Source organism: Equus caballus, chromosome 1 (genome assembly GCF_041296265.1).
Source record: "Equus caballus isolate H_3958 breed thoroughbred chromosome 1, TB-T2T, whole genome shotgun sequence".
NCBI lineage: Eukaryota > Metazoa > Chordata > Mammalia > Perissodactyla > Equidae > Equus > Equus caballus.
Window position 1 is genome coordinate 83,618,310 of NC_091684.1, and position 27,470 is coordinate 83,645,779.

Consider the following 27,470-nt stretch of genomic DNA (forward strand, 5'->3'; position numbering starts at 1 on the left):
TATCCTGTGAGTTAAGAGTCTTTTATTTAATGGCCAGATGAGAAAACGGAGGCACAGAGAGGATAAGTGACTGGGCCAGGGTCACATAGCTTCTAGGTTGCAGAGTTAAGATTTGAAGCAAGGCAGACTCACCCAAGATTTTGCTCCCAACTACCTAATGTGTATTATGTTCTCTAGCTTACTTTTTTTCATTTAACAATATATCATGGACCTCTTTCTCAATCAGTGCAAATAAATCCACGTCACACATGCTCTGAAAGGAACCCAAAAACATAAAGAAGGACTGTCCAGGATTCATTAGTTGTCACATTGTGTCCTTGACTCAGATAGAATTTTCAGGGCAGGAAAGTGCAGGAGACACTGTGTTTGCTGCAGATTGTTTCTTTTAAGTAAAATGTTGCAGAGCTCAGCATTGGTGCAGCCGATACAAATCTCCCAGATAGTCCGAAACGTAAAATGGCCGGTTTCCAGACTTGCTTCCCTCTGCGGGCTCTACTGTCATGTTAGCAATGAGTTAAAGGTGCACGCCTCCGTCTGCCAGTGTTTAAAGGAGCTAGCCATCGACTGTCTAGCCCACATCACAAAATTGTGTAGAAAATCAAATAAATGAATAAATACGAAAGGACTTTGATGAAGTATAAGATGGATCGGGAGCTTAAACAACTCTTAAAACACTAAACTCCAAGGGTATTTGCAGATTTTGATTCCAAGATAAAATGGAAATCAAATTCTTTAAATATGACAGACAACTATAAAAAAGACTACTCTATTGAAAGTGCTACCTATCTGTGAAAATGAAACAATGAGAACAGAAACTGTGAGATTCAAAATAAAATAATAGTAAAATGTATGTTTTGGCACAGTCTGTATAATTAAATATTAGAAAACAATGATCTCTTGTTTTGAATTTCCTGAAACTAAATGGAAACAAAAGCTCATATCACTATTAATTCTGGCTCTTTGGGATTAAAAACAAAGAGGCAAAGGAGGAAAGTTGAACTAGTCCAGCAAAACAGTGCAAATCCTTATTTTAAAAGGCAAGAGGAATAGGAATGAAAAAATTAAATACTGAAAGTGTGAAATCAATACAATGAAAAGATTTATTCAGGCAGAAAAGAAGTCGTCGTACTGAGGTTTATGAATAAAAACAAGGACAAATAACTGCAGGTCGAATGTTGAGGTGTGGTGTCTGGGATCATTTGGTGAAGTCCCCAGCAGATTGCTCTTCCTCTGAAGGATACAGCACTTGCTGCCTGGGCTTTGCGCAGCGCTTTTTCTCTGATGAGTTCAGAGGTCTCAGGTCTCCCACCTGCCTCTAGGCTCCCCAAGGGCAAGGAATGGGGCTCATACACTTATATAACCCAGCAAGTGGATAACCTGGAGCCACACGCACCTGATGGCAAACTGTCCGTGCGCTCCTAAGTTACCTGGGCAGATGACCACACACTCTGAGGTTTCTGTTCTCTTTCCTGGGATAATATGTGTAAAGCATATAAACTCAGTGGCTGAAATATGAAGTCTGTATCTGTGGTAAATATCATTATTAACTGTATCTTACTGTTGATAACATGCATTAAACGCTTTATAGAATTAATATACCACAATGAAGTGGTCCTGCATCTCTGAAGGAATTCTTTTAGCAACTGCCAACTCCCAGATTCAAATGATTTTTAAGCCTTCATGATGCCAGTGATTCAATATGGCACATCACATTAATAATCATGGATTGCACTGCATGTTGCACGGTGCTATGCATACTGCTGAACTGATACATTTTAGCATGTACAACATGACCCATGATATAACCAAGTCTATAATAATTGGTAATACTCCTCATCTATTGAGTGCCTACCATGTGCCACTCCACAGATGGCATATATATTATCTTCATTATATATATATTCATTATATATGGCATATCCATATTAATATTTCATTATATATTCAAAAAATACATATATTCATTAAAGTAAATCCTTATAATAACTCTGTAAGGTAGATACTCTCAGTATTTTATGTTTGAGAAAACAGGCTTGGGGGGGTTAAGAGCCTACCCAAGGGACTCTGGACTAGTTAAGCAGTAGTGCTGGAATTATGGACTGTGTGTGTCTGACACTAAAACACACTATTCGTTTAACCTACGCTACAGTGTGGTCCTCTTGTAATTGGCATTAACCACGTGATTACTGTTGTCTTCATACATTGCTAGTTCCAGAATCAACACATCTGATTCCTCTTTACTCGTCATTAGATGAACCAGGAAATGGATCATAAGAGAATTAAGGACTAAATAGGGTTAGGCCCTTCCTGAATTTAAATTTGTACTCCTTGATGCGAGCACTGTCTCTTTTACTCTTACCTCCCTCCTTATGTTTGATGTCCTCTGGTGGGACTGTCATTTAGAATTGGATAAAGTTCTGACCCAGCCCAGGACTGATGGCTGAAACCCAGCTCCACGAGCCACTGATAAAGTGAATAGACTGGCTCCTAGTTAGCAGCTGCTGTGGAGATACATACTTCGTTGTTCTCCATCACTGGTGTAGCCTGGTGGACCCAGTCTGCACAAGCCAGAATTGGTAGGGCTGTACGCTGAGGCGAACCGAATCCTCTGGGCAGGTGCGACATGCTCGAGGAAGCAGCACTAAGGGCAGTGCCTTTCCTCCCTGACCCTAGCAAATGAGGAAAGCTGGCTGTGGGAAGCTGGGGAGGAAAATTAATGGTTCAGGGGAGCTGATTTACATGCTGTGGGCTTCTCCGTGAAGGCACTGACACCTGCATCAGAAGAGAGAGCTTTTCCAGACTATTTTTTGTTGCCATTCTAATTGTCATATGAGTGTCGGTGTCAGAATGCATTTGTCTTCAGAGAAAACCACCACAATGATCATCAACACCACCACCTCAACAATAAGAAACGCTTTCAACTATAAAAACAGGCTATAAAAGAAAGGCTTTTTATAAAAGTTATATTTCAATATATTCCAGTCAGGGGCAGATACAGACTTTGTGGAGACAGAAGCATCTATAACTTTATTGTCCTCCTTTAGAAAATGAATACAAAATTATGACTATAAAATGCCATCACTCCCCACTCCCCCAAGGGGCCCTTGGAAGTGAGAGAACTTGAAGTTTTAGCTTTAATAGCTTCACAGTAAATCTTTTTCTGATTCCAATGAAAATAGAGATGATCTAGTTATTACTGAAATACTGCAAGTTTTAAAAACTCTTATGTAAGTAAATAACTTAATACGTGTATTCATATATTTAGAATTAATGACACTCTCTTCAAAAGCATCTCAACAAACATATGCAAATGGAAAATAGAAATTCTGATGCTGTGAGGGAGGAAATTCACCTTGCCCAGGTATAATGCATCTCAACGAATTAGGTTTCTGCAGGTTTAAATAGCTTTTAAAATAGTTGGAGAACACATGAGTTCCCACCTTATGCTATCAAAAGATCGCATTCAAAAAAGGGGAAAATAGGAAAAAACGGAAGAGTGACTTCCCTCTGCTGGCAAGCTAGTGTCAGTGCAGAGACAGAAGTAAAGGGAACCATCTGGAAACAGAATTGTGAGTCACATAAGCAGTCCTTCAACAAGGACAAGGGGACATGTCGGGATATGCAAACATCACGTTTGGGAGATTTAGTTTTTCTGAGAATGATAAAGAATGACAAATAAGAGGTCTCTGATAAAATCATATGTCAAAGGAACATTTATGGGAAAATTTTCTCCAGGTGTTTGGAACAATGCCGCTACATAGAGGCCCAGTAATGCTCACTGGAAGCCGGCTGGAATACACTTAGCATACATGTGACAAATGATACTATATCCAGCTGCAGGCAGGTGTCTACTTCAGTTCCTGAAGGAATGTGAGGTTCAACCAACTTAAAATTCTTAATTAGAGATCAGGAAATGACTGCTAATGAAATTTTCACATGATATTATATTTGCAACTATTGTAAGTACAAGCAGACACATGGAAATCGAAGGAGCTGCCACAATTATACAATTTATTTAAAGAAAACCTCTGACCAGATGTTATGCTATCCATGGCCACTGAAGATAGAAGACATACAAAAGGATTAAGTTTAAACTGATTTCAGGAAATATTTAAATAAGATATGATAATGAGACAGAAGACCTGGCCCTGAGAAACTGTTTCCATGGGAACGTCTATTTTTTTCTTCCCCGTGGTATTTTAAATTAGAATACATATCCATCAGGGTTGGAAACCCTCAGCACACATCCCCGAAAGTAATATCATTGGTCTTTAGTACCTCTCCCTTCCCATGGGGTCTCCTCCTCTGCAGGCCATCCATAGCTCAAGATCTGCTTTGCGCTGCCTACAGTTGCAACCCAAGACATCCTCTCTCCATTCACCAAGGTGTGGGTACCAGAGAAGACTAAATTCAAGGCTTAGACTCTGCCTCAACGAGCATCATTCTCAACAAGCATTCTTATCTTCCTTGCTTTCTCAAAAATGTCACCATCACCTGACTTACCCTGGCTTGAAATACCAAAGCACACTTAACAAGAAATTAGGGGAGCAGCGTATGTGGTACTAAATACCTTAACAGAACTCCTTGATCACTTAGAAAGAGCTACAACATCATTTAGAAATAGCTCTGAGAGCATTTTAACTAGCATTCCCCTCAATAAACTAGAGAGGAATCAGAGAGAGGTTTGTTTCTGTTTGACCGATCAGAGAAGGAGAGAGATGTAGGAACAGTTTTAACCCAGTGCATTTGGATCAATTAGCATCTACCTTAGAGTGGCCTTCTATGCTATTAGAATGGGCCTATTAGGGAGCTGAAGATTCCCTATGGGACGTTTAAGGGAACAATGACTGCAGGTGTCGTGTTTACAGAGGACTAATGGCTTAGTAAGTGTATGTACTCAGGAAGCGCTGAGAAGGTGTGCCCTTTACTTGATTAAAGCACAGTGTGCTTGCCGGAGTACCCATCGCAGAAAGGCATTGTTTTGTACCAAGGTTGTCCCCAAATAAACTTACCTGTTGCTAAAAATATACTGAGGGCGTTAGCACAAAAACATTCAGTGATATTTCTCTCAGGGTGTAAGAAATGATCCCAAAAAACTGTCAACAAGCCAATCAATTTAATTAGATGAGTATATACTTCACTCATATGAGTTTCCTCAACCAGCGGTTCTCAAACTGTGGTCCCTGAACCAGCATCAACTGGTTACTTGTTAGACACGCAACGTTTCAGGCCCCACTCCAGACCTCCTGTATCAGAAATTCAGCAGGCAGGGCCCAGCAATTGTGTTTTAACAAGCCTTCCAGGTATTTCTAAAGCACGTTAAAGTGTGAGAACCATTGTCCTAGATGACTGGCATGTATCTTCTACCTCACCTGTTTGCAGAATCAAGACACCCACAAATACTGGGTAGCGTGGGGTTATTTCAGGGATATCAATTATTTTCCATTTCCTCTAAGACACCTGCTCTTACAAATTTCTGCAACCATCTCTAAAAATTCTCTTCAGGCATTCCTCCTGGTTACCTTCCCAGCCCCAGTCCTCGTCCATCAGATTCTAAACAGGCAGTTAGACTGTAAGCTCTTGGACAGTAAGAGGAAATCAAGACCAGTGCATGATTCATGCCTTATGTAAGACATCTGCTGGTGGGGGCTGAGCATAGTCCACTTGTTTTCTACCAGCCACTCAACAAGAATTCACTGTGCGCCCTTCCTACGAATTGAGCATGCTAAGGCTCTTGAGGGATATTTAACGAACTTCAAATCATGTTTTTTTAACTCAAGGAATTGTAGTCCAGCTGAAGAGAATGAAACAATCAGAAGCTTCAAGTTATAAACAGGCTTCTGTTTTGCTTTCCCTCCATAAGACCTAATAAAGTGATGGGCCCGGGCAAACCTTCAGTAAGGATCTATGAATGACCGCCTCGGAAGAGTAACATTTAAAACTTACTAGTAAGCACCATGGAACTGCTGGGTTTAATCTACACGCAGAGGCATACACAGTAAAGCCAGAGTAACTAAAAGAAAAAAGAAATTTCAGGATACCTGTGGTGGGCTATTTTTCTTACCCTCTACCATCCATTTACACAAGAGAGATGAACCGAATCAATCTCAAAGAGCTTCATTAATGAAATGAAGAAGCACTTACTGCAAACTTCACGTCAGCGTATTAGTTTCCTGTGGCTGCCATAACAAATCACCACAATTTGGGTGGCCTAAAGAAACCAAAATTTATTCTCTCACAGTTCTAGTGGTCAGAAGTCTGAAATCAAAGTGTCGCGGGGCTGCACTCCCTCCAGACGCTCTGGGAGGAGATCCCTTCCATGCTTCCTCCAGCCTCTCGGCTTGTGGCCGCATTCCTCTGATCTCTGCCTCCTTGGTCACATCGCCTCCTCCTCTTCTGTCTTCTCCTCTGTGTGTCTCTTATAAGGACGCTTGTCATTGGATTTGAGGCACACATAGATAATCCAGGATGATCTCATCTCAAACCCTTAACTTAATTACACCTGCAAAGACCCTTTTCCAAATAGGGTGACATTCACAGGTTCCAGAGGTTAGGATGGGGATACACCCTTTCGGAGCTATAGTTAGCATAACAAAACAGGCAAGTTTAGCTCTCCTCCAAAGGACAGAACTTTTAACAAACTAGGGCTGATGTTTGTTGATGGGGTTCTCTTTTCATATGGTAAATATATTCCCTTTGGAACTCTGGCTTTGTCAGTGTGTTTTTTTATTTGCATTAGAAAAATTTTAAGAGGAGAGAAGCACTTTCAATAATCCTTCAAAAAAAGACCAACAGATTAGAGGTGGGGATAAATCTACAGGTGTAGGAAGTGAAGTGTGGGAGGGCAGATGTGGTAGGTAGGAAACATTTCATTCTTGGCTCCTTTACTTAATTTCCATTTCTTTAATTTATTCATCTGTTCAACCAGTAAGAATTGAGTGTGTACACATTTGGTAAAAGTAATGGTTGAACACAGACCCAGAGCTAGACTGTGTGGGTTCAAATCCACTTACGAGTTTTGTGCCTTTGGGCAAATTACTTAATCTCTCTATGCCTCAGTTTCATCATCTGTAAAACGTGGAGTAATGAGTACCTGCATGTGGGATTGGAAGGAGAATTTAGTTAATCAATAAAGCACCGAGAATGCTGGACACCTAGAGAACAGGTCATGTTTGCTGAATGAATAAAATAAGTTTGCCAGGCTCTGTGCTAGCTTTTGGGATGAACAAGACAAATGAAAGGTTACATTCCAGGAGAAAAGAGTACCTTTTAAAAAGTAAATGGACACAATTGTGGTGCTATGAAGGAAATAAGCTGTGAGTTGGAGTTAAAGGGTGTGTAAACTGGGGGGCTCTAATTTAGGCAATGTGGGGAGGGGTCGGCTCTACAGTGAAGTGACACATAACCTGAGGACTAAATTATAAAAAGTGGGGCCATGCAAAAAGTGGGTGGAGGAACATTAGGGACATTGAGATATTGCTTCTTGATAAAACAAATTGTTTTATACTTTAGAATGATGAGTCAAAAAGGAGAGGGCACTTATTCTACAGAGTAAATGGTTAAATGTTGTCATTTGTATGTTTCAACAGAAGCTAGACTGCAGGGGGTGGAAATGGAGAGGAAATTCTCCTGAGCCACAAAGAAAACATTGCATGCGGAGGGAAATACTTGTATATGTATTTTCTAACCCACAATGGCAAGATGATCCTCAAGTAATCTTGAAGAGAATACTTTCTATGCAGAAAGCAGCCTCTGGAGCTGCAGTCTCCTGAAATGGAAGTCACACTCGTCCGTCAATTTCAATTCACCAGAGGTTTATGGACCACTTCCTGTGCAGGTGCAGCCAGTGTGCCCTACACGAGGGGCTGCGGGGGTCCTAGCAGATCATGACTTGTGACAAAACACTAGGCTACATGAGTAGTAACAGACACATGCGATATTATAGAGATTTGTAAATTTCAGGTTAAAATTTAGTATAGATTAGATTTTCCTTCAAATTTGCCTTTTTATTCCTCCCATGCCAGTTAGCAATTGAGCTACTCTCTATTTTTCCTAAATATGCATGAATAATGATGTGCAAGACCTTAGGCAAGTTACTGCATTACTCTGTGCCTCAGTTTCCTAAACAGGAACATGGAGATGATAATGGCAAGTGTTAAACGACTATAGTCATTATAGTTACTAGCATCTCCAGGAAACCTCTTAATTCAAAATAAAGTAAAATCAAACAAAACAACTAACAATCACTTGCACACTGGCGCAGTTCCGCACTAATTAGCATACGATTTGGGGCAAGTAGTTTTTCCCTGTAGGCTTCAGTTTTCTCAAGGGTAAAACGAGGACAATGAAGGGATGAGCTGTCGTAACTCTGTGGAACTCGGCGTTTCTAAATTCCTCAGGGCTTCACTAACGGTCCAGCTCTTCTTCTGCCTCTCAGGGAAAGAACCATAAAAAGGTTTTCTTCCACTGGTGAATCGGGAGCTCGAACAACTTACTTTAAATAGTTATTCAAAGGGCATCGGAAGCAGATGGTTGAGTGTGAATTCCAAGTCAGTGGCTTGGGAAAGAACCCTGGGAAAATTAAGGTAAAATCTGGAGATGTAGATCTTTCTGTTTGATTTAGGATTTAGGAAGCTTTGGGAAAAACGCCATTGAGGGCAGGGTGACACAAAGGACCGTTACTGGAATGATAACCCAGGTGTGGTTGTGGGTGGGGTCCCAAGCAATTTGCACTTTTGTTTTATTTCTCCATTTGTTTCATTTTTTCCCCTTCGCTTTCTTCTCCCCTCGCCCACTCCCCTCGTTAGGCCGGTTGGCAGCAGCTTTAGTAACCGGCACTACTTTCTGGTGCAGGGTTCTTTCATTTAGCACCCGCCTGCTGCCTTCGTTCCTAAGTCTCTTACCCCCTGCTTCCTCAGCCGAGAACTAGGACCGCTGCTGTTTCCTCTTCTGAACTCACGCGAATATCAGACAAAGGCAACGAGCAGATGTTTGAAACTACCCACTGTATTTTCATGGCCCTCAGAAACAGATAGAAGTCAAGTGTGTCTAGTGCTGCTGTCATGACTGGGGAGGGGGACATTTTTCTTGAAGCAGCGTGACAGACTCGAAGCTGTGTGAGAGCCTGGAGGGATGTGTGGTTGACTGGCTTTGTTTTGGACCAGCAGGTACTTCTCTAAGGGGGCTGGAGGGCGGAGAAGGAGGCGCAGTGCTCTCTTCTCTCCTGCTGTCAGCGCTCGCAGCTTCTGCATGCCGGGCACTGCCAGCCTGTGGCCCTGTGCCTGGACCAGCCAGTTCATCTGGGAGCCCAATTTTCAATTCAATAATTCATGGCTTCCTTGCCAGAGGAATTTTCACATTGAAGAAAGGAAACCTGACAGATTTATGGATGTGTAAGTATATATAACCCTTGCAAAGCTGGTTTCCGAGGTAATGTGGATATAAAACCAAACTGATAAAACCTAGAAAGCAGAGCCCAGTTGAATGACTTACAGAGGCTATCTGGTGGTAATGTTTAGAGCAGTGCTGCTCAAAGGTGGTCCAGTAACATCAGCATGACCTGGGAGATTGTTACAAATGCACGTTCGTGGGCCCCACCCCACGTCTGCTGAATCAGAAACTCTGGGGGTAACACCCAGCAATCAGTGGTGTTGTAATCAGCCCTTCAGGTGATTCTGATGCACACTCAAAGGTGGTGGACTCCTGTTTTAGAGGCGTCTGGATTCATTCTCTCTACTGTATCTGCACTTGCCACTCTCTTCACCTGGAAGGTCTGCCTCACCTTCCATGGTCACCTGGTCAAGCCCAGGAAGATGCTGCTGGAGTCCCTCCTCAGGCTGGGTTAGGTGTCCCTGTGGGGCAGTCACAGAGCTCCCTGCACATGTCACATGGCAAGGATGAAACCGACTGCATTTTTAACTGTCGGATTCCTGCCTCCCTGAGCACCTGTGGTCATCTGAGGGCAGAAGCCTGGGCTTAGTCATCCCCTTTCCCTAATGTCTGACAAGCTGTCCAGCACAGAGGCAGCGGAGGGATGGACATGGGGTGTGGAGGAGACAGAAATAGAGATTTTATTTTTAAAATCTAAAAATTTAAAAATACTGAGAAGATAGTCACCACATAAAATTTTCTGTTAAAAAAATTCTGGACTTTCCCCTCATGGGAAGAAACATGCAGCAGTCAACTGACCCCTGGGTTTGAATCTCTCACAGCGCTGTGTGGCTTTAGGCAATTCAGTTCATCTCTAGTAGCCTCAGTCTCTTGGTCTGGAAAATGGAGAGATTCCTTTCCACAGCAGTTTTGAAAGTTAGAAATAATGTATAAAAGTATCCAGCGTGTAATAGGCACTAAGTAAATGGCAACTGGTGTTATCAGTCACCAGTTGGAATTTATTTACTGTGTAGTAGAAAGGAATTTGATTCTTTTTTAAAAGTAGGACTATGGTTCTCACGAAGTCCTCAATAGGATTTTAAAGAAAAATGCCTTTGTGCTTCAAAATAAAAGTCTTTCCATTAGGTTCGGAAGGAATGATTAGGGTAGACTCTGTAACTGGAATCTAAATTACCCGAGTGCCTTTTACAGACTAAAACTGCAAGCAAACATGATGACTCTGCGTGTGTGTGTTTCTGAGAGAGAGGAAGGGAGAGAGATGGCAATTCTAACACAAATTTGCTCCATTTTCTGTAAGCCGCTTCGAATGCAGCAATTTTCCAGACATTTTGCAGTTGCTCTCTCCGTTTAAGGCATCAACTGTGACGCGTGGAAGGTGAAAACAAAATGATATTTGTCTTTTCCTGAGAGTTGTTCAATAAGCAAATGACTTTTTGCACATGTGCCTCGTCTGTGACATCCTTTGGTGACCCTGCAAGCTAAGCTATAAAAAGTAAAGTTCATGAAAGGATTGAAAATAAACACTCTGGGGAACTGATTGCTGGCATAACCAAAATTAAAAAAAATATATATATAGTGAACCCCAAATGTAGAGTTACCTCAGTAAAACCCCTCTGGCTTCCTAGTTTTGGCTGTTTAACCCCATGGTGCTGGCACACAGGATTGGCCAGGGTGAACTGACCCAAGCAGGTTGGATGGCATTCTCCCTCCCAGGAATGTGTATTTGGGACTGAAGGGCAGTGAACAGGTCAGTGGAGGTGAGTCTCAGGCATGGTGGAGATGAACACTCAGGACACTTATACAGAGACGTGGAGAGAGTTGGTCTGCAGAGGACTGGGGCACAGCTGCAGGCATAGTCCTGCCTGGGGCCCAAATGGCTTTCCAGCTCCCAATTAGGGTTCCACATAAGCCTGGCCCTTTTCCCAGCCTTGGGTTTCCTGCTTTACCTCGCTATCATATCACCAACTCTCCTTTCTGCTTACACTACCTCCAGCTGCTTTCTGAAGCTGATAACCACAGGAGCTGTAAGTAGTGTTGTGTCAACAATAAATGCACACCAATATTTTAACATTTAGAAATCAGATCACTAATAAGGATGTGGGGGCTCTTTATCTCTGTATATAACTAATAGTTAAGTTATGCAAGAAGACCTCTTATACCGAAGCCGGTTATTCAATTAATTCCTATCTAATGGGCTAATACCACTAACATCTAGAGGAGAGCTGAGACTGAACCAGTGCTGGTTCCACCACTCTTCAGTCTTGACTGTTAAACAAAAGTGGAGTCACTCAGCAAGTTACCAGTGGGAAAGGTATGGAATCAACCTTTTGATGCCCCCATCTCCACAATTTAAAGATAAAGATGTAGTCAAGTATTGAGGATTCTCTTTACTTCTCCTCCAATATTGTGTAAGACCACCTCCAAGGGGGAGCATTGGGGGAGGAGGTGGGAGTGGCAATAAGTGCTCTGATTTGGGGATGGAGGGAGCAATTAAATAGAAGTTTCTGTCCTTTAATTCATTTGATATTGTCTTGGAAGAAACAACAAGGGAAATCATAAGAAATGTTATATAGAAAAGTATTAACTTTCAGTTAATTTTGACCAGTTGCAATTCATTTTCCCCAACATGCTAAATCCAACACCAAGAGAAGAAGACCAACAATTTGAGGTCGAATGAACATAAAACAACAATGGCTACACAACATTGTCTTAAGATATAGCCCCTGATGTCATTATTGTCAATAAAACACACAATTCAGTTAGGTCCCAGCTGTTACACGGTTCCATATAGATCAGGGGTTGACTGTGGGCCCAATCTGGCAAGCCCCTTATTTTGTAAGGCTTGCGAGCTAAGAATGGGTTTTATATTTTTAAGTGGTTCAGAATAAAATCACAAGTATAACATTTTGTGACGCATGGGAAGTGTACGGAGTTCAGCGTTTGGCGTCCATAAGTAAAGTTGCTGGAAGGCAGCAAGGCCCATTTGCTCATGTGTTGTCTCCGGTTGCTTTCACGCTACAACAGAGTTGAATGGTTGCAACCAAGAGCAGATGACAGCAAAACCTAACATATTTACTCTCTGGCCCTTTACGGAAAAAGTTTGTGGACCTCTGCCATAGAAACATGTTTAGCGTTCTTTGTAACACTCACCTACTCTCAAGTCTTATGGGTCCTGAAGGGCAGAAATGGTGTCTGTCTAATTACTGCCGTAATATTACGCAGGACGTGACGCAGGCTTTGCACATAGTTGCATTCAACTGTATTTGTGAAATGATTGAATTGTGAACAACTACTTTTTGAGCATTTTGCTAGTCAGACAGATACAAAGATATATAATATACTGACCCTGCCTTTAGGGTTAAATTTGACTTGGACATTGAACACATACATGAAGATACATATACGTTCTAAAACTAAACTAAAGTTGCAAGGACACTGTGTGAAGGAAACCTACAGTGAAGTTCAAACTGAGTTCAAACTGACTAAGTTCAAAAGCGGTTCCATAGATTCGTGCTGGTACCTTTGGCAAGTCACTTGTTCTCCTGAGCCTCAGCTTCCTCATCTATAAAATGGACATAACGCCTAACTCTTTGTGTTCTTGTGAGGATAAAATAAGAGGATACATGTAAATTTCCTAGTTGGTGCTGGGCACATGGTTGGCGTTAGCTAAGTGACAGTCCTCATGTATTCAGAATTCAGTGAGCACCGTGCTGAGAGCCTGATCGTTATGAGCAGAACCCGGAGGAGAGGGGGACGTTAGCTGGCTTGTAAAGAGCCAGTTCCTGGATTCGGAAGGAAAGTCCAGGATCAGGAATTGCTTGGCATAGGCAGAGGAAAACGAAACGAGGGTGCCAGTCCCAGACAGTTCACATACAGAGAAATGTGAGAAAGACAGAGAGGCAGAGAAACAGCAAACTGTGCGGGGCCTGGTTTTGGAGTTTAGACTCATCTAAAACTAATAGAGATCTGCCCCCAATTTTTCAACAGGAAGCGATAGGGACAAAGCAGTGTTTAGAAAAGTTTCCTCCCATTATCATGTTCCCAGGGTGGGCTTTTAGCTTCTTTACAGTTCTAGCCGTGAAGACCCCGGCTGTGTCCGGATGCATCCATCCTGACTGTCCTCGCGGGCCCAGCCATGATTTTAAAGCTGTTTGGAGATCCCATGGAGAGCTGTGCTTCCCTCGCAATTCCTATATTGGGTCATTTCAAAAGTACTTTCTAGAGACAACAATCTTCTGGTCCTAGATTCTTCATGCAGTTTAGGAAGGAAAAATAGGCACCAGAGGGTGGTTCTATAAAACTTTCAAGCTGAACGAGAGAAACCTGGACTAAAACACCATTTCGTGCAGGTGGCTTTATGCTCTGAGGGACTCAGAGCCTGCTGATTTTTGAGGTCTATTCATGACATCTATCACAGCGTGTATATGACTTGAAAAAACATACCCACGATGCTAAAAATATGCCACAGTCCAGCCTGACTGCAGGCTGTCAGAACGTTATATTCTGATTTTTATACTTCTGCTGATATTGGACATTTTCACAAGTACAATGTTTACCATTTTTTCGTTTTTCTGTATAAAAGTAGATTGCCGAGGACCCAGGCTTAAAGGGGGCTGCCTCAGGAAACGATGTATGTCGCCACCTGCCTCTTCTCAGTTTTCTGGATAAATCATTTAGCCCCATACTGCTCAGTTGTGGAGGTGATTTTGGGTTTGGGCCCCTCTCACGCGTAGCGGGTGAGTAAGTTCTGTTCATGAGGATTCTCGTCACAGCTGCTCCTCTTTCTGGCTCAGCCATGTCAAACATCTGTTGGGCGTAATTGGTGCTGTGATCTGTCACAGGGTGTCAGAGCTGGAAGGTAGTCACCAGCCTGCCAACTTCAACCAACACATGAGGTCAGCACCTCGTTTTACAACATGAAAACTGAGGCCTTTAGAGTTTCAGTCTAAAACTGAAAAGTGGCAACGTGACAAAGGTTCAGATCTTCTGACTCATGGAAAATCTGTATTTGACCACACTATGCTGCCACCCTTCTAAACACATAAGTCCCCCTTGACCTAGTGTTCTAGCCTCTAGCTCCAGGTTAGAGCGAGCCCGGAACACAGGCCTCGCCGACAGAAGAAACACCAGCAGTTCCCAAAGTGACCAGAGGCTACGGCGGAGGTGAGCAGTGCTGGCCACTTTACCAAGTTTATCCAAACAGCCACGGATTAATTGTTTTTTGCTTCTATTTTTAGAATTGCATCAACACAACTGTTGAAATTAATCAGAAGTAGGGAGGCTGTATATAAACATGGACATATTTATGGCCCCAGAACTCTTTTCATTCTTGGTCCCAGTTAAAATTTTCAATGCCAAAAATTTTCATATTTGGCAATATTTGGGAATGCTGCCTTTTACTGATGAGAAAAGGAGAAACTATTCTAGGTGAAGGCCACAGTAAGCACTGGAGCTCCAGAATCCCTATTAGGTTGGGTGGCTCATGGAACCGTAAGTATCTGCACAAAATATGACAACAGAGACATATTACAAATGAATAAAACAAGACAAAGCAGAGCGAAGTAGAAACGAACCACTAATCCTGCATTCTGAGTCAGGCTTCCTGCAGCACTGATTTCCATCCATACTGAATCTGAAACAGAAAATAACATAATAACCCCCTAGGCTAGTCTGTGGTGCACCCCAGCCATCCTTCACTCTTTCAACCCAAGACATCCTCTTTATATGTAGTATGGTGTATTTAAAGAAATACTATTATAATACTAACTTTCGGCTTTTCTTGATCATCTTCTCTCACTCTTAAGTGTGGAGTGATTCCCCAGTCCAAACTTTGCAGAACCATTGGGAACACATCTCAAAGCGGAGACACTGCTGGGGGCAGGCGGGGGCGGGTGGTCAGTCACGGTACCTTAGATCAGAATCGCAGCGCATACACTGTGAGTCTGGATAATACAAGGAGGAGGAAAACACAATCACCTCTGTAGTTTGTTATCATTATTCCGCCTGCTCACTGGAAGGGAAGCTGGCTTTCAGGGATGCCTCAGGCAAAGATTAATGAATGTCCTGTCTGAGTCAAAAAGAGGATAAACACACCAGCACCTGTGATCACTCACCTATTCAATGCACCAGTGACAACGTATGGAAAGCAGGGTCTCTTTAGAGCAGTTCTGCGTTAGACAGATTTTAATATTAAGGAAGGTGGCTGACGAGGCTGACCGCTAGTCCAGCAGCACAGCCTCAGAGTGAGCGCCCAGCACAGAACACATAGGAGGTGCTTTCTTCCTTCCCAGAACACCAGGTGAAATTTGGGGGAAAAAGTATCCAAAGGACAAATGAACAGTAAAAGCAGCCCGCAAAACTCTGAAACTGCTCACCTCTGAGACTGAGCCACCTTGTCAGCTGATCCATTTTGTGCTCCCAGGAAGGGATGGTGTCATATGTCTGGCACATTGCTGACACTCAACAAACAATATTAATCCTCATCATATGACTCAACTGAAGGCCAGCACAGGAAACTAACAGACCAGGTTTCATCTGTGCCCCTGCCCGGAAGGGGTAATTCTGCTTATTTGGACAACTGCAACGTCCCTGGGAAATGGACGGCCGCTCAGCTCTTCACTCCTTGCCTCTCTTCATGTCCCTAGCTATAAACAGGTGACTGTATAGAGATGTGACTTCTAGATCTATTTCCTTCTGTCAGCACCGCATACAAATGCCTATTCTTTCCCTCCTTAGATAATCACCTCCTTGTGTGCAGGGACTGTGCTGTTGACACATTTAGAATCTTCCCGGGAACACCTTGTAGAACGTGCCTTAATCCCACTCGGCTTCCAGCACCAAGGAATCGCTCACCAACAAGAACACCGGAACGGCCCCCAAACTGAACAGACAACAACATATCCGAAACCAAAAATCAATAAGCTGCAAGTGACTCCAAGCGCTCCTTCCCGTCACAGGCTCCCCGCTTCTTTCCAACTGCCTGAAACCTCTGTCGCTTGCTCTAATCATCAAATAATGAATGTCCCAGCGACGAACAGTCACCAAACACCCACGCAGAACAAGGCACAAAAAGAAATTTAGACACAGCTCTTCCCTGCAGAAATTCACAATTTGGGCAAATGAAGATACATGCGCATGAAGAGATAACACCTAATAAGAGGCAGTAAATACAGTACTAGGTTCCAATTGACAGCTCTGGGGGTCAGAGGGAGGAAAGGACATTTGGGGGTGGACGCAGGTCTGGGATGTGCTCGCTCCGGAGAGTGTGGTCAGTTGACTCAGGCTGTGCCAGGCGACCGGGCCTTTGCCTGTGGTGGATCTTGCAGCCCAGGGAGAGGCCACTTAAGGCGCCTCTCCTCGACGAAAGCTGCAGGCCTCTGGGTCAAGTGAATTCAGTGTCTCATCTAATTGCTTAATTATCATGCTCCAGGCTTACAAGACTGTTTTGACTGCATATTCTTTTCAGATGGAGAGGTTAGAGCCCGAAGTGGGGAAGAATGAATAAACACCACTCTGACCTGCCTCCCATCAGTTTTAGGACTGCGTCTCAACTCCGTGGTCTTTCTTGGAGCCTGAGCTCTCAGTTTGTATCACACTGCCTCACACCTGGTGGACAGACTGTATCTATGATGTTCTATGGCTCTTTTTGGTGCTCCTGGTGTCCTGGTGTCCCACTTGCACACACTCCCTCCATTTACCAGGAGCACAGACCTCCCCTTCCCATTGCCCTGCTATGTTGGGGCTGATAACTCACAGCAGCTCACCTTGGGACCCTGCCTCAGGGTGGGACCAACTCTGAGGTACAGGTGGGCCCCAGAGCTCTCCTGGGATCAGGCTGAAGCAGGCTCCAGCCAGGACCTATCCTTGCTCGGCTCTTGAGAACACTCCCCCATCAGCACTGGCCCAGGAATTCCTCCCCTACCTCCCCACGCCCATGCACCCAGCTCTGCTTCTAGGGAACTCGACCTAAGATTTAGAACGTGATTTTGCGGGTATACTCATTTCCCGTGAGGCAGGCTGTTATCCACATTTTCTCACTCTTGAAACTGAAGCTCAAAGACATGAAGTCACAGCATTAGTAATAACAACTGTGCTTACTAGGAGCCAAGGCTCCATTCTCAGCATTATACTTTCATGAATTCATTTACTCCTGCAAGGCTAAGATGGGACTCTAGGCTCAGAGGTCTTTTCCCCGATTCATGGCTGATCTGTAGTGGAAAAGAAGTGGCTCTTCTTTTATTCAGCTGGCCAGGGAGACGGGGGGAGGGAGGTAAAGGAGGATGCTGTGCATCTGATGGTGCTTGAGAATGAACTTGAGGACTTCCTGGGATGGGGACATGGACTTGGCTTGAAGCTGAGGGTGAGGGAAACAGCAGCTTAACATTCACAGTGAAATGGGCTTTGTTTGGGGTGTTTCTTTTGAAATACCTCTATCTATTTCAATTAGCATTTAAGGTCAGGAGCAGCCATTTACAGAGACAGACAGACAGACAGACAGAGAGACTATAAGGAGAACAGCACCTCCACGTGGTCCCTGGGTGGCAGTCCAGCTACACCATGTGAATAAGTACATGCGGTATTTAGTGAGAGCTGTAAGATAAACATGCCCAGTGGAAATTTGTACTAGGGTACCCTCATGTAGCATTATCCTTCAAGGTTACGGGAGGCCACAACATGCTACAGTACTTCCCGTATGTTCTCTGAAAGCGCCCAAGGCTGTTGCTGAGCAGTTTAATTTCTCATCCACACAGTAGTACTTTCTTGCTAACTCCTTCAGGGGTCTGTGTTTCATATTTCTTTACAGTGTGTGGAAGGCAGGAGAAGGAAGGATAAGGAAGCGTCTGGAACAGGAGTGCTGTGGGTATGCCATCAGTGGGCTTCTGCTCTGCCTCAGTTTCCGCCTTGCTCACCCATGTCTGGCTCAATACAAGACAGGTGACAGCAGGCTCCTCCAAAGTCCATGTGAAAGGACACTGATTACCAAAAGAAATCTGGCACCCTGTCACTTCTGGGGACTGGAGACTTCGCCAGTTCTGCAGTCAGTCTACGGCTGCCTTTGGGGGAGAGATGGAAGGTAACATAGGAGGCAGTGTGTTGTGCCTGGGCCCCAGCAGCCATGGCTATAGACATAGCTTAAGAATACACTATATTTCTGTGGGTATGCTCCTAGGTTCTCTCATCATGAAAGCTGCATACTGTATGTGACTTTCAGCATCACTTAGAAAATGCCCTTGTCCTAGTGGATATATTCCTATTATGATCTGATTCAGTTTTCAAATATGCAGAACACTATCATATACCCATTGATTTTGGATGTACAAGCTTTGCTGTCCTCAGCACAATCTTCATTTAAAAACAACCCTCTCCAGGGTTGGTGTCAGGGAGGAGGCACTGCATTATATTTATTTGTTTTATAACTTTATTTCAATTTGAGCAATGTCTCTCCATACTGTGAGTACCTGATTGAGGCTTTGGGTTTGAGCTCTAGGCTAGAAAAAACCTCTGTGCAAGCTTTCCTGCTCTGAGGTTAGCAGGGAGGGGGGAGCTGAGAGATGCAGCTCGGAGCCTCGGCAAGGGCTCCAGAGTGAGACGGTGCAGGTCTAGGTCTGAGTGGGGATCTACCACAGACCAGCTGGCGACCTTTGGCAAAGCAGTTTCCATGGATAATTATCCATTTTTCCCATGTAACATGGGGGTAGTGATATCTATTTTATTGCATGATTGTTGGAATCCAATAGCATGATGTATGCAAAATCCCAAGGAAAGATTTATTAATCCCAGGTGCTTAATAGTAAAGGATATTTACTATTTTTAATAGGCAAATTTTAAGTGGGGATATATATCCAGTCAAGTGAATTTCTTTGCACACAATAATTAATAATATTTGTTGAACGAATGATGGGATATGCTGCATTATCATTTCTTTCTCCTTAAACTACTTTCACATTCTAATTTAATGGTAAATGTGAAGATGTCACCTTAATATTTCCCAGATTATGTGCTGTTGTCTTTGTTTTTTTCCTGAGTCCTTGCCTTCCTGTTCATGTCCACTGCCATAATCATAGTTTACAGAGGCATTTAAAACAGAATTTAATGATCTTTAGGAGCACAGACTCTAAAGTGCTTGGTGAATCCAGGCTCCACTCCTTCCTGGCTGTGACCTTGGGTAAGCTTTCTAAGTTTACTACTCCCAGCTCCAATTCCTCTCATCTGTAAAATGGGGACAAGAGTAGAATGGTTGTTGCCAGGATTAAATCAGCCCTTCATGGAACATGCTAGAACAGTGTCTGGCACGTGGTAAGTGCTCATGGCCATGACTGCATGGCTGCCTGCTCTGCAGCAGGCACTGCTCCAGGCACAGGGGCTGCAGGGCTGAACAGGCATGAGTTTCTGAGCTCAAGTGGCTGCCGTGCCGTGCCGTGCCTTTTCCTTTAAATTCATTCTCCCTTTTGGTAACAGGGGAAGCTTTTAATAGAACAGTTTTGGTCATGGAACTTCCCTAAAGAAAAGCGTCTGATGGTTTCCCATCGTCCGCAAAGTGAAATGGACCCCCTTCAAGCCTGGTGCCCAATGTAGGCAATGCTGCCCCACTGTTCTACCTTTGATTCTCGCTCTGCTCTTTCTGGTCAAACTTGAGTTCCCGTTTGTTGCCCTTTGAAGATCCTCCCTCCCGCGCTTTCCCAGCCCTGCCCCTCTGCTCCAGCATTCCTCTGACATGGAGTGCCCACACGGCTCCTCCTGCCCTTCACCCTACTCCAGTGATGTGTCCTTCTAGCCACTTGGACCAGAGCAACCACTCAACTCTAAGTTCCTGCCATACTCCACTGCTCTTTCTCTGCCTTTTCTTTCCTTTCTTAATTTGCATTTTATTCATTTATTTTTTTGAGGAGGTAATATATGCAGATGGTTCAAAATTCAAAAGCTCCAATTGAACATGTTTCCTTGACATCCTTATCCCCCAGACACCCAGTGTTCTGCCCCATAGGCAACCAATGTTTTCCGTATCGTGTGATTCCTTTTAGAGGTAGTTTACTCATATACAAGTTTATATATTCAATTTTTCTCTTTTTATACAAATAGGAGCATGCCGTACACAAATAGTTTACTATAGATATTGCTCTCCATTTGCCTTTTCTCATTTAATATGCCCTCAAGGAGAATGATTCCACATGCTTTCACAAGGAGATTCTTCATTCTCTTTATGGCTGCATTAGACACCACTGTATGGAAGGATCACAATTGAGTTGACTGGTGGCCGTTTAGGTTTTTCCGTGTTTTTACTGTCACACATGATGCTGCAATGAACCTTCTTCATTTTGTGCCTATGTAACACATAACTAATAGGTGTAAGTGTTCACAGAAGTGGACTTGATGGTTGAAGGACACACGCAATTGTAATTGTGATAGATGTTGTCACATTCTCCATCTTAGAAGATGTGCCAATTTACACTCCCATCAGCAACACATCAGAGTGTTAGATTCTTCTCACTCTTGACAACATAATACGTCACCATGCTTGTCAGTCTTCTCCAATCTGATAGGTAAAAAATGAGGTCTTGGATAGTTTAATTTGCATACGATTCCATACTTACAGAATCCAAGAGAATCATCTAAAAAAACTTTCATACTTCTAGTTTCTTGTTTGATTGCAGCAACTTCAAAACAATTTTAGTAATAACGGGGGTAGTGACCATCCATGTCTTATTCCTGATTTGATGGAAATGCTCCTAGTCTTTCCCCTTTAGACTTGATGCTACTTTGAGAGTGAAGATGTTACATTTCTATATATATCTTTTATTTTTGGTCAAGAATGGATTGAATTCTATCAAATATCTTTTCAGCATCTATGTGGAAGAGCATATTATTTTTCTCCTTAGATCTCTTAGTGCACTGAATTGTATTAATAGGTTTCAAAATGGTGAAGGATTCTTACTTTCTGGGAATATCCAAGACTTGGTCATGGGGTGTTTGTTTCTAGTGTGCTGCTGTATCCTGTCTGCTACCATTATATTTACGGTCAGTCCATCAGTTTTCAAAAATAAAATTGTTTGGTAGTTTTTTCCCTTTGCGAGTTTTATAGCATTGTATGCTTGTTTTGTTAAAGAAATTGTTAGGTCCTCTCCCCTACTCCAGTCTGTTCTGGAACACTTTTAACAGCACTGGGTAATCTGTTCTTAAAAGGTTTGGTAGAATTCCCCTTGGAAACTGTCTAGACTCAGTGCTTGTCACGTTCCCATTTTAAGGAAGCAGCCACTGGTGGTTCTCTCAGCTACCCTCCCTGGCTGCTACTGATTAGATAAGATTGCTTCCACTGGGTGGACTAAGGAGCTTTGGAACAAGGTTCTGGCCAGTGAGGTCACTCATACTGTAAAGCGACTCAGGCCTTGATGTGTCCTGCTCCGGGGGATTCTGAGTCTGAGGTGCCCACACAGAAGGCGGCCCTGCCTACGCAGGGCCTGGTAAGATGCTGGCTGGGTCACTGAAGGTGCTGCTATTACAACCAGAATAAAGACCAGTCGTTGTCCCATCCTCTCAGAGGACTGCTGAACATATCATTCTGCCTTCAGAGCAACAAGGTCTGAGCTTATATCCAAAGCGTGTCCTCCTTGCGTCTTAAGAACCCAAATAATATGAGATGATGAGGTTTAGCCATTAGGAGGACAGGGTTTGGAGTTAAACAGGCCCCGGTTTGAGTTCTGGTTCCATCCTCTATCAGCCTCCCACCTCCCACTCCAAGTCTCAAAACTAGACTGGAGGCTCCCTCAAGGCAAAAATGCCTCCTGATATCTTGAGGCTCAAAATCATTTATTTAAATAAATGGATTCTGTAACCTAACATCTACCTTAATGATCCAAAGGTGGGGGACATTTTTCTTTAAATCTTTTTTTGACGAGCATTTCATTTAGAATTACAAGGTTGAAAATAAATTGGAAAACAGTTGTGATTGTTACCCTAAAGCATCCCTTAATTTGTAGGAATATATGCTTTGACCCACATAGCCAAATAGAAAGGTTCATGAACGTGGGCTGCACGTTGGTGATTCAGAGCCTAGAAGCTCCTTACTTTGCTTTCTGCTTTATGAGGCAGTGCAACTGTCTTAGTCATATTTATTTTCACATGTTACTAAGTAATAGGCCACTTATAGAAATCAAATTAATAACTATCAAAACATTAAGTTTAATTATTTGCCTACGTGTTCAAACACACTCTACCTGCAAATCTCTACCTCTAAGAGCTATTTTAAAATTTCAATCCTTATTTTTTTGTATGTGTTCTGCTATCCTCTTGGGACTCTGCAAAGACAAAAAGTAAAAATAACAATTGAAATTGTCATTTAATGACTCCCAAAGTCTAGTCATCACTGCACCGATTATTTTGATAAACCTGTACTTATGAATGTTTTTCCCCAATTTCGTCTATAAATGAAGTCAACGGGCTGACGACTGTCCAAGAAGTTACGCTGCAGGGATGTTTCAATTTTCTGACACAGTTTCCCTTTTCACAGCCCAGATTTCTCACATAAGAGGGAAATAAACTAGCCTGAAAGTTGTGTTTTCTATAAGTCTCCATAATTATGGAGAAATTTGGCAAACTTCCCCCTGTGTTTACATAGTAGATAACACTCAGAAAATCATGATGAAATTCTGTAGGTTTCAGAAGGCTTGGCAGTCTCTTCCTTGATTTTGCAGCCTTCGTTAAAACAAGCAACCCTATCTAAACTGAGAAGCTGGGGTCTGGAGAGTGTCATGCTCGTCCCACACTGCAAACCAGAGGGGAAGGCTGATTTACTGCCAGCTGTTCTGCTGGGTTTTTTTCTGATGGCTCTAGTCTGGGCTCCACAGATAGTCTCAAGAGAGGCCTGTTTCAGAGAATTTAATTTCCCATCTGTAAAATTGTTTATGTCTCCAAAAACTATTCTTTTCTTTCTACTAAAACATTCTTTCACTTTTCTAATGATTTAATCAGCTTAATCACTTACTAAAATTCCTAGAACTAGGAAGGCCTAGAACAAGAGAACAAAATGAAACATTGGATTGGAAGATCTCCATCTGAATTTCTCAGGGACATTTACAAACGCCTTAGAGCTGTCTTTCACCTCTCAGGAGCTTAGCTAGGTGCTCTGTGAAAAGGGGACTAATGAGTCCATGTGGCCTTAAACATGTTACTCCACATCCTGTACCCCTGCCTTGCCCCACTTGGTCACATGCACAATTACAAGGCCCTATGTGGCCCTCCATGAGCTGACCCTTGCCTACCTCTCCAGCCTCATCTTGGACCTTTCTCTGCACCATCCTTGCACACCAACGCCTTGGTGGTCTTTAACGTTGGCCCTGTTTCTCTTCACTACAATCTGCTCAGGCTGTTTCCTCCGTCTGGAATGTTCTTTATGTTCATTCTTGCTACGTCAATACACAGTTATCCTTCAGATCTCAACTCCATCATTGCTTCCTCAGGAAATCTTTCCTGATCCTCCATTTACATCAATCTTCCATTGTAGGCTCCTATAGTACAAAAACGCTTGCCTTCAAAAATGCTTCTCTGAGATTTTATGTTTATTTATGTGGTTATTGGACTAACAGTTCTCTTCTCTTTGATAAGCTCCATAGCTTCTTTTTCTCACATCGAATCCCTAGGGTCTGGCAGAGGGCCTGACTCATAGAATGCACTCAATAGAATATAAACTGAATGTTATTAATAATAGTCATTAATGATAAGAAGAAAAACAACCTCCTAAATTTTAGTCATAATCCCCCCCCACTAAGTGACTTATGAGGTATTGGGGGCCATATTTCTGTGGTCTTTAATTTACTTACCCTCCGAATATGAATAATAATAACAGTGCTCACAGGATATTATAAGAACAAAATAATAGATATGACCGTAACTGCTAGGGATTAGTTTAAAAGATATTTGAAATGCTTCAAATTTTTTCAATAAGCTATACCACTGGTGCATTTGATGTTAAGAATTTGAGCTGCCTAGACTAATTTCTCAATTCCACCCTATCAGTTGCTACATGTATATTTAGGAATAATTAATGGTCAAGCATATTTTTAATAATTTACAGGCTTATATACTTTTGATACTATGCTTGTTAAATGTGAAAATGTAGGTATTCATCCACTTTAATAATAATAATGTTTTTGTATAGTACTTTGTAGTTTACAGTGAACTTTCATAGACATTACTATGGTCCCATTTTATAAAAGAGATAACAGCCTCTCTTTTATGTGAAGTGATTAAGTAAATTGCCCAAGGTCACAGACCTAGTAAACGGCGAGCTGATATTTGAACAGAAACCCTCTGATTTGAGTTTCATTCTCAGCTCCAACTGTCTGAGCAACTTCCCCCATCTGCCAATTCCTTAGGCAGCTTTCTTCTCATTGTAACTGCATACAATTTAGAGAAGACAGACTTCCTTTCCCACCGCTGAGTGTCAGGTTCTTTGGGCTGCACATTTCAGCCTTTGCGTTATTTGAGGCTTGGAGCATCTCTGAAGCTCCTTCAATGCCCACCTGTGGTCAGGGTGCTTTTGGCCAGATGCTATCAACAACAGTAACCACAAGCACAACGGTTGCTACCGTTGTAATGTATTGAGTGACTACTCTGTTTCAGATGCTGTCCTGGATCCTTTTTATCCACTATATGTAGTTTTTACAAAAATCCTGTAAAATAAGTATTATATTCATTTTATAGATAAAGAAATGGACTTGCCCAAGACCACACTGCTTTATGCTAGAAGTAAGAATCAAACCCAAGTCTGTCTTTGTCTAATTTCTCCCAAATATATCCCTGCCTCTTTAATTCATGCAAGAGGATCTAAGTACGGAAGGGAAAGAATGATCTTAGACAAGGGGTGTATCTGGTTGACACATACTGTCATGGCCACACCACTGTTTAAGGCCAGAATCTTTCCTGACTGTGTAGTAACTGAGCCATGTCTGTTGGTAAATAGTTTTATGCTAACCTCTGATGTTAGCTACACACTTGGCACCTTATTTCTTGCTTGTAGCTGAGTTGGGCATTTCTGAAAAATTAGGTTTGTTAGTTGGTTGAAATGTCCCTGCTAATGGCTAAGCTTATATTTCTAGCTACTATAAATAGGCCGTGATAAATGGAAAACCAAATCTTTGAGTCATGTGCAAATAGTAAAGAAAGAATAAAATAGTCATGTTGTCACTCTTTCTTAAAATTATGATTGGGTATGAAAAAAAAAGTGCAGATTTTCCCCTAGCAGTTTAAAGGAGTGGCTGAATTTGAGGTTCCTCTCTGGATTCTGATTGGCTAAAAAGAAAATCAAAGCCACTCGAATACCGCTGTACTTCCAGTGGCTGCTCTTCCTGCCATCCCCTCTTCCTTTGCTCTCACTCCTAGACTGGGGGACTCTAAAGGGAGAGGAGGGGAAGGAGGAGGATTGGCTAAAGGGAAAGACGGGGAAGGAGGAGGAATTTGGCTGAGGAGCTGTGGGACAAGACTTGATACCACTTTCTCAATCTGGTTTCACAGATCCTCTCTTTAAAATCCTATCTCCATACTCTGACCCTTAGTTGCATTTCTCGGTGCTCATGTCCCTTCCTCCCTTTCTTCTCCTCCATAGTACTCACCACCACATGATGTACTATGTATTTATTTCACTATTTGTTTACTCTCTGTGTTCTGCCCTGGGAATGTAAGCTCCAAAAGGAAGGTCCCTCGTTATTTTTGCAAATTGCTATCACAGAGCTCCTAGAACAGAAGCTGGATATAATAGGCACAAAACATGTTTGCTGAATGAGTGAACGAACAAACAAACATATAACTAGACTAGGACTTCTTTCGAGTTGATGCACAAACAAAGCCTTACAAGCACTTCTGGGCTACCTTAAGAACAAATCCTCAATGCTGATGAACCAAAAGCAAGGAAGTGGTTGTCCATCTGGCGTGCTGTGGTATGCCAGAGAAGGCAGGAGAAACAACTCTGATATCTTTTCAATATTCAGTCATAAATGTTAACCAATGGTATAGTAAGTAAAGGAAGCTATGATGTTCTTTTCTATGCTCATTTTCTCTGTTGTTCCCTTTTAATTCACATTTATTTTTGCAAAGCGCTTTTCTAAATACTTTACATATAATTATACTATGCCTATCTCGAGATTAAATGATTACGTATATATGTATATACAGGTAAAGTACTTAGCACACTGACACATGGCATATTCTACATAAGTATTATCTAATGTTTACTCAATCAATCCTTCTTAAAAAATGGTATCACGCCAACAAGCACATGAAAAGATGCTCAACCTCATTCATTATTAGGTAAATGCAAATCAAAACCACTATGAGATACCATTTAACATCCATTAGGTTGGCCACAATGAAAAAAATAAAAAGAAAAAAGAAAATAGCAAGTACTGGGAAGAATGCGAAGAAATTGGACCCTTCATATACTGCTAGTGGGAATGTAAAATGGTGCAACCACTTTGGAAAATAGTCAGGCAGTTCTTCAGATGGTTAAACACAGAGTTACCATCGGCCCCAGTAATTCTACTCCTAGGTATATACCCAAGAGAAATGAAGACACTTGTCCACACAAAAACCTATACACAAATGTTCTTTACAGCATTATTTATAATAGCCAAAAGGTGGAAGCAACCCAAATGTCCATAAACTGATGAATGGGTAAAAAAAAGTGTGGTATTTCCATACAATAGATTATTATTCAGCCATAAAAAGTAATGAAGCACTGATACATGGAACAATGTGGATAAACTTTGAAAATATTATGTTAAGTGAAAGAAGTAAGACGCAAAAGGTCACTTATTATATAATTCCATTTATATGAAATATCCAAATAAACAAATCCATAGAGACAGTAGATTGGTGGTTGCCAAGGGGATAGAAGGGATGGGGAGTGACTGCTTACAGTCTATGGGACTTCCTTTGGGGTGATGAAAATATCTTAAACTAGAGATAGGTGATCGTTACCAACACTGTGAAAGTACCAAATGTCGCCGAGTTGTACACTTTAAAATGGCTAGTGGTTAATTTTATGTTATATAAATTTTACCTCAATTGAAAAAAAACCCTACACTGTATGA

The 27,470-nt window shown here is 42.3% G+C and overlaps 1 protein-coding gene across 15 annotated transcripts in view; it reads right to left on the reverse strand.

Moving 5' to 3' along the window:
* The window catches only part of CHRM3 (cholinergic receptor muscarinic 3), a 453,733-nt gene that overhangs the window by 12,889 nt on the left and 413,374 nt on the right, over positions 1-27,470 (reverse strand). For 2 of the 15 annotated variants that reach the window (XM_070263560.1, XM_070263771.1), the window contains 2 exons: positions 15,158-15,332; positions 14,964-15,022 (listed from right to left, as the gene is read on the reverse strand). The exons of 11 other annotated variants lie outside the window; for them this stretch is intronic. The gene's annotated coding sequence lies outside the window, so the exon portion shown is untranslated. The remainder of the gene's footprint in view (positions 1-14,963; positions 15,023-15,157; positions 15,333-27,470) is intronic. 2 more of the 15 variants (XM_070263481.1, XM_070263720.1) reach the window with 1 other exon arrangement.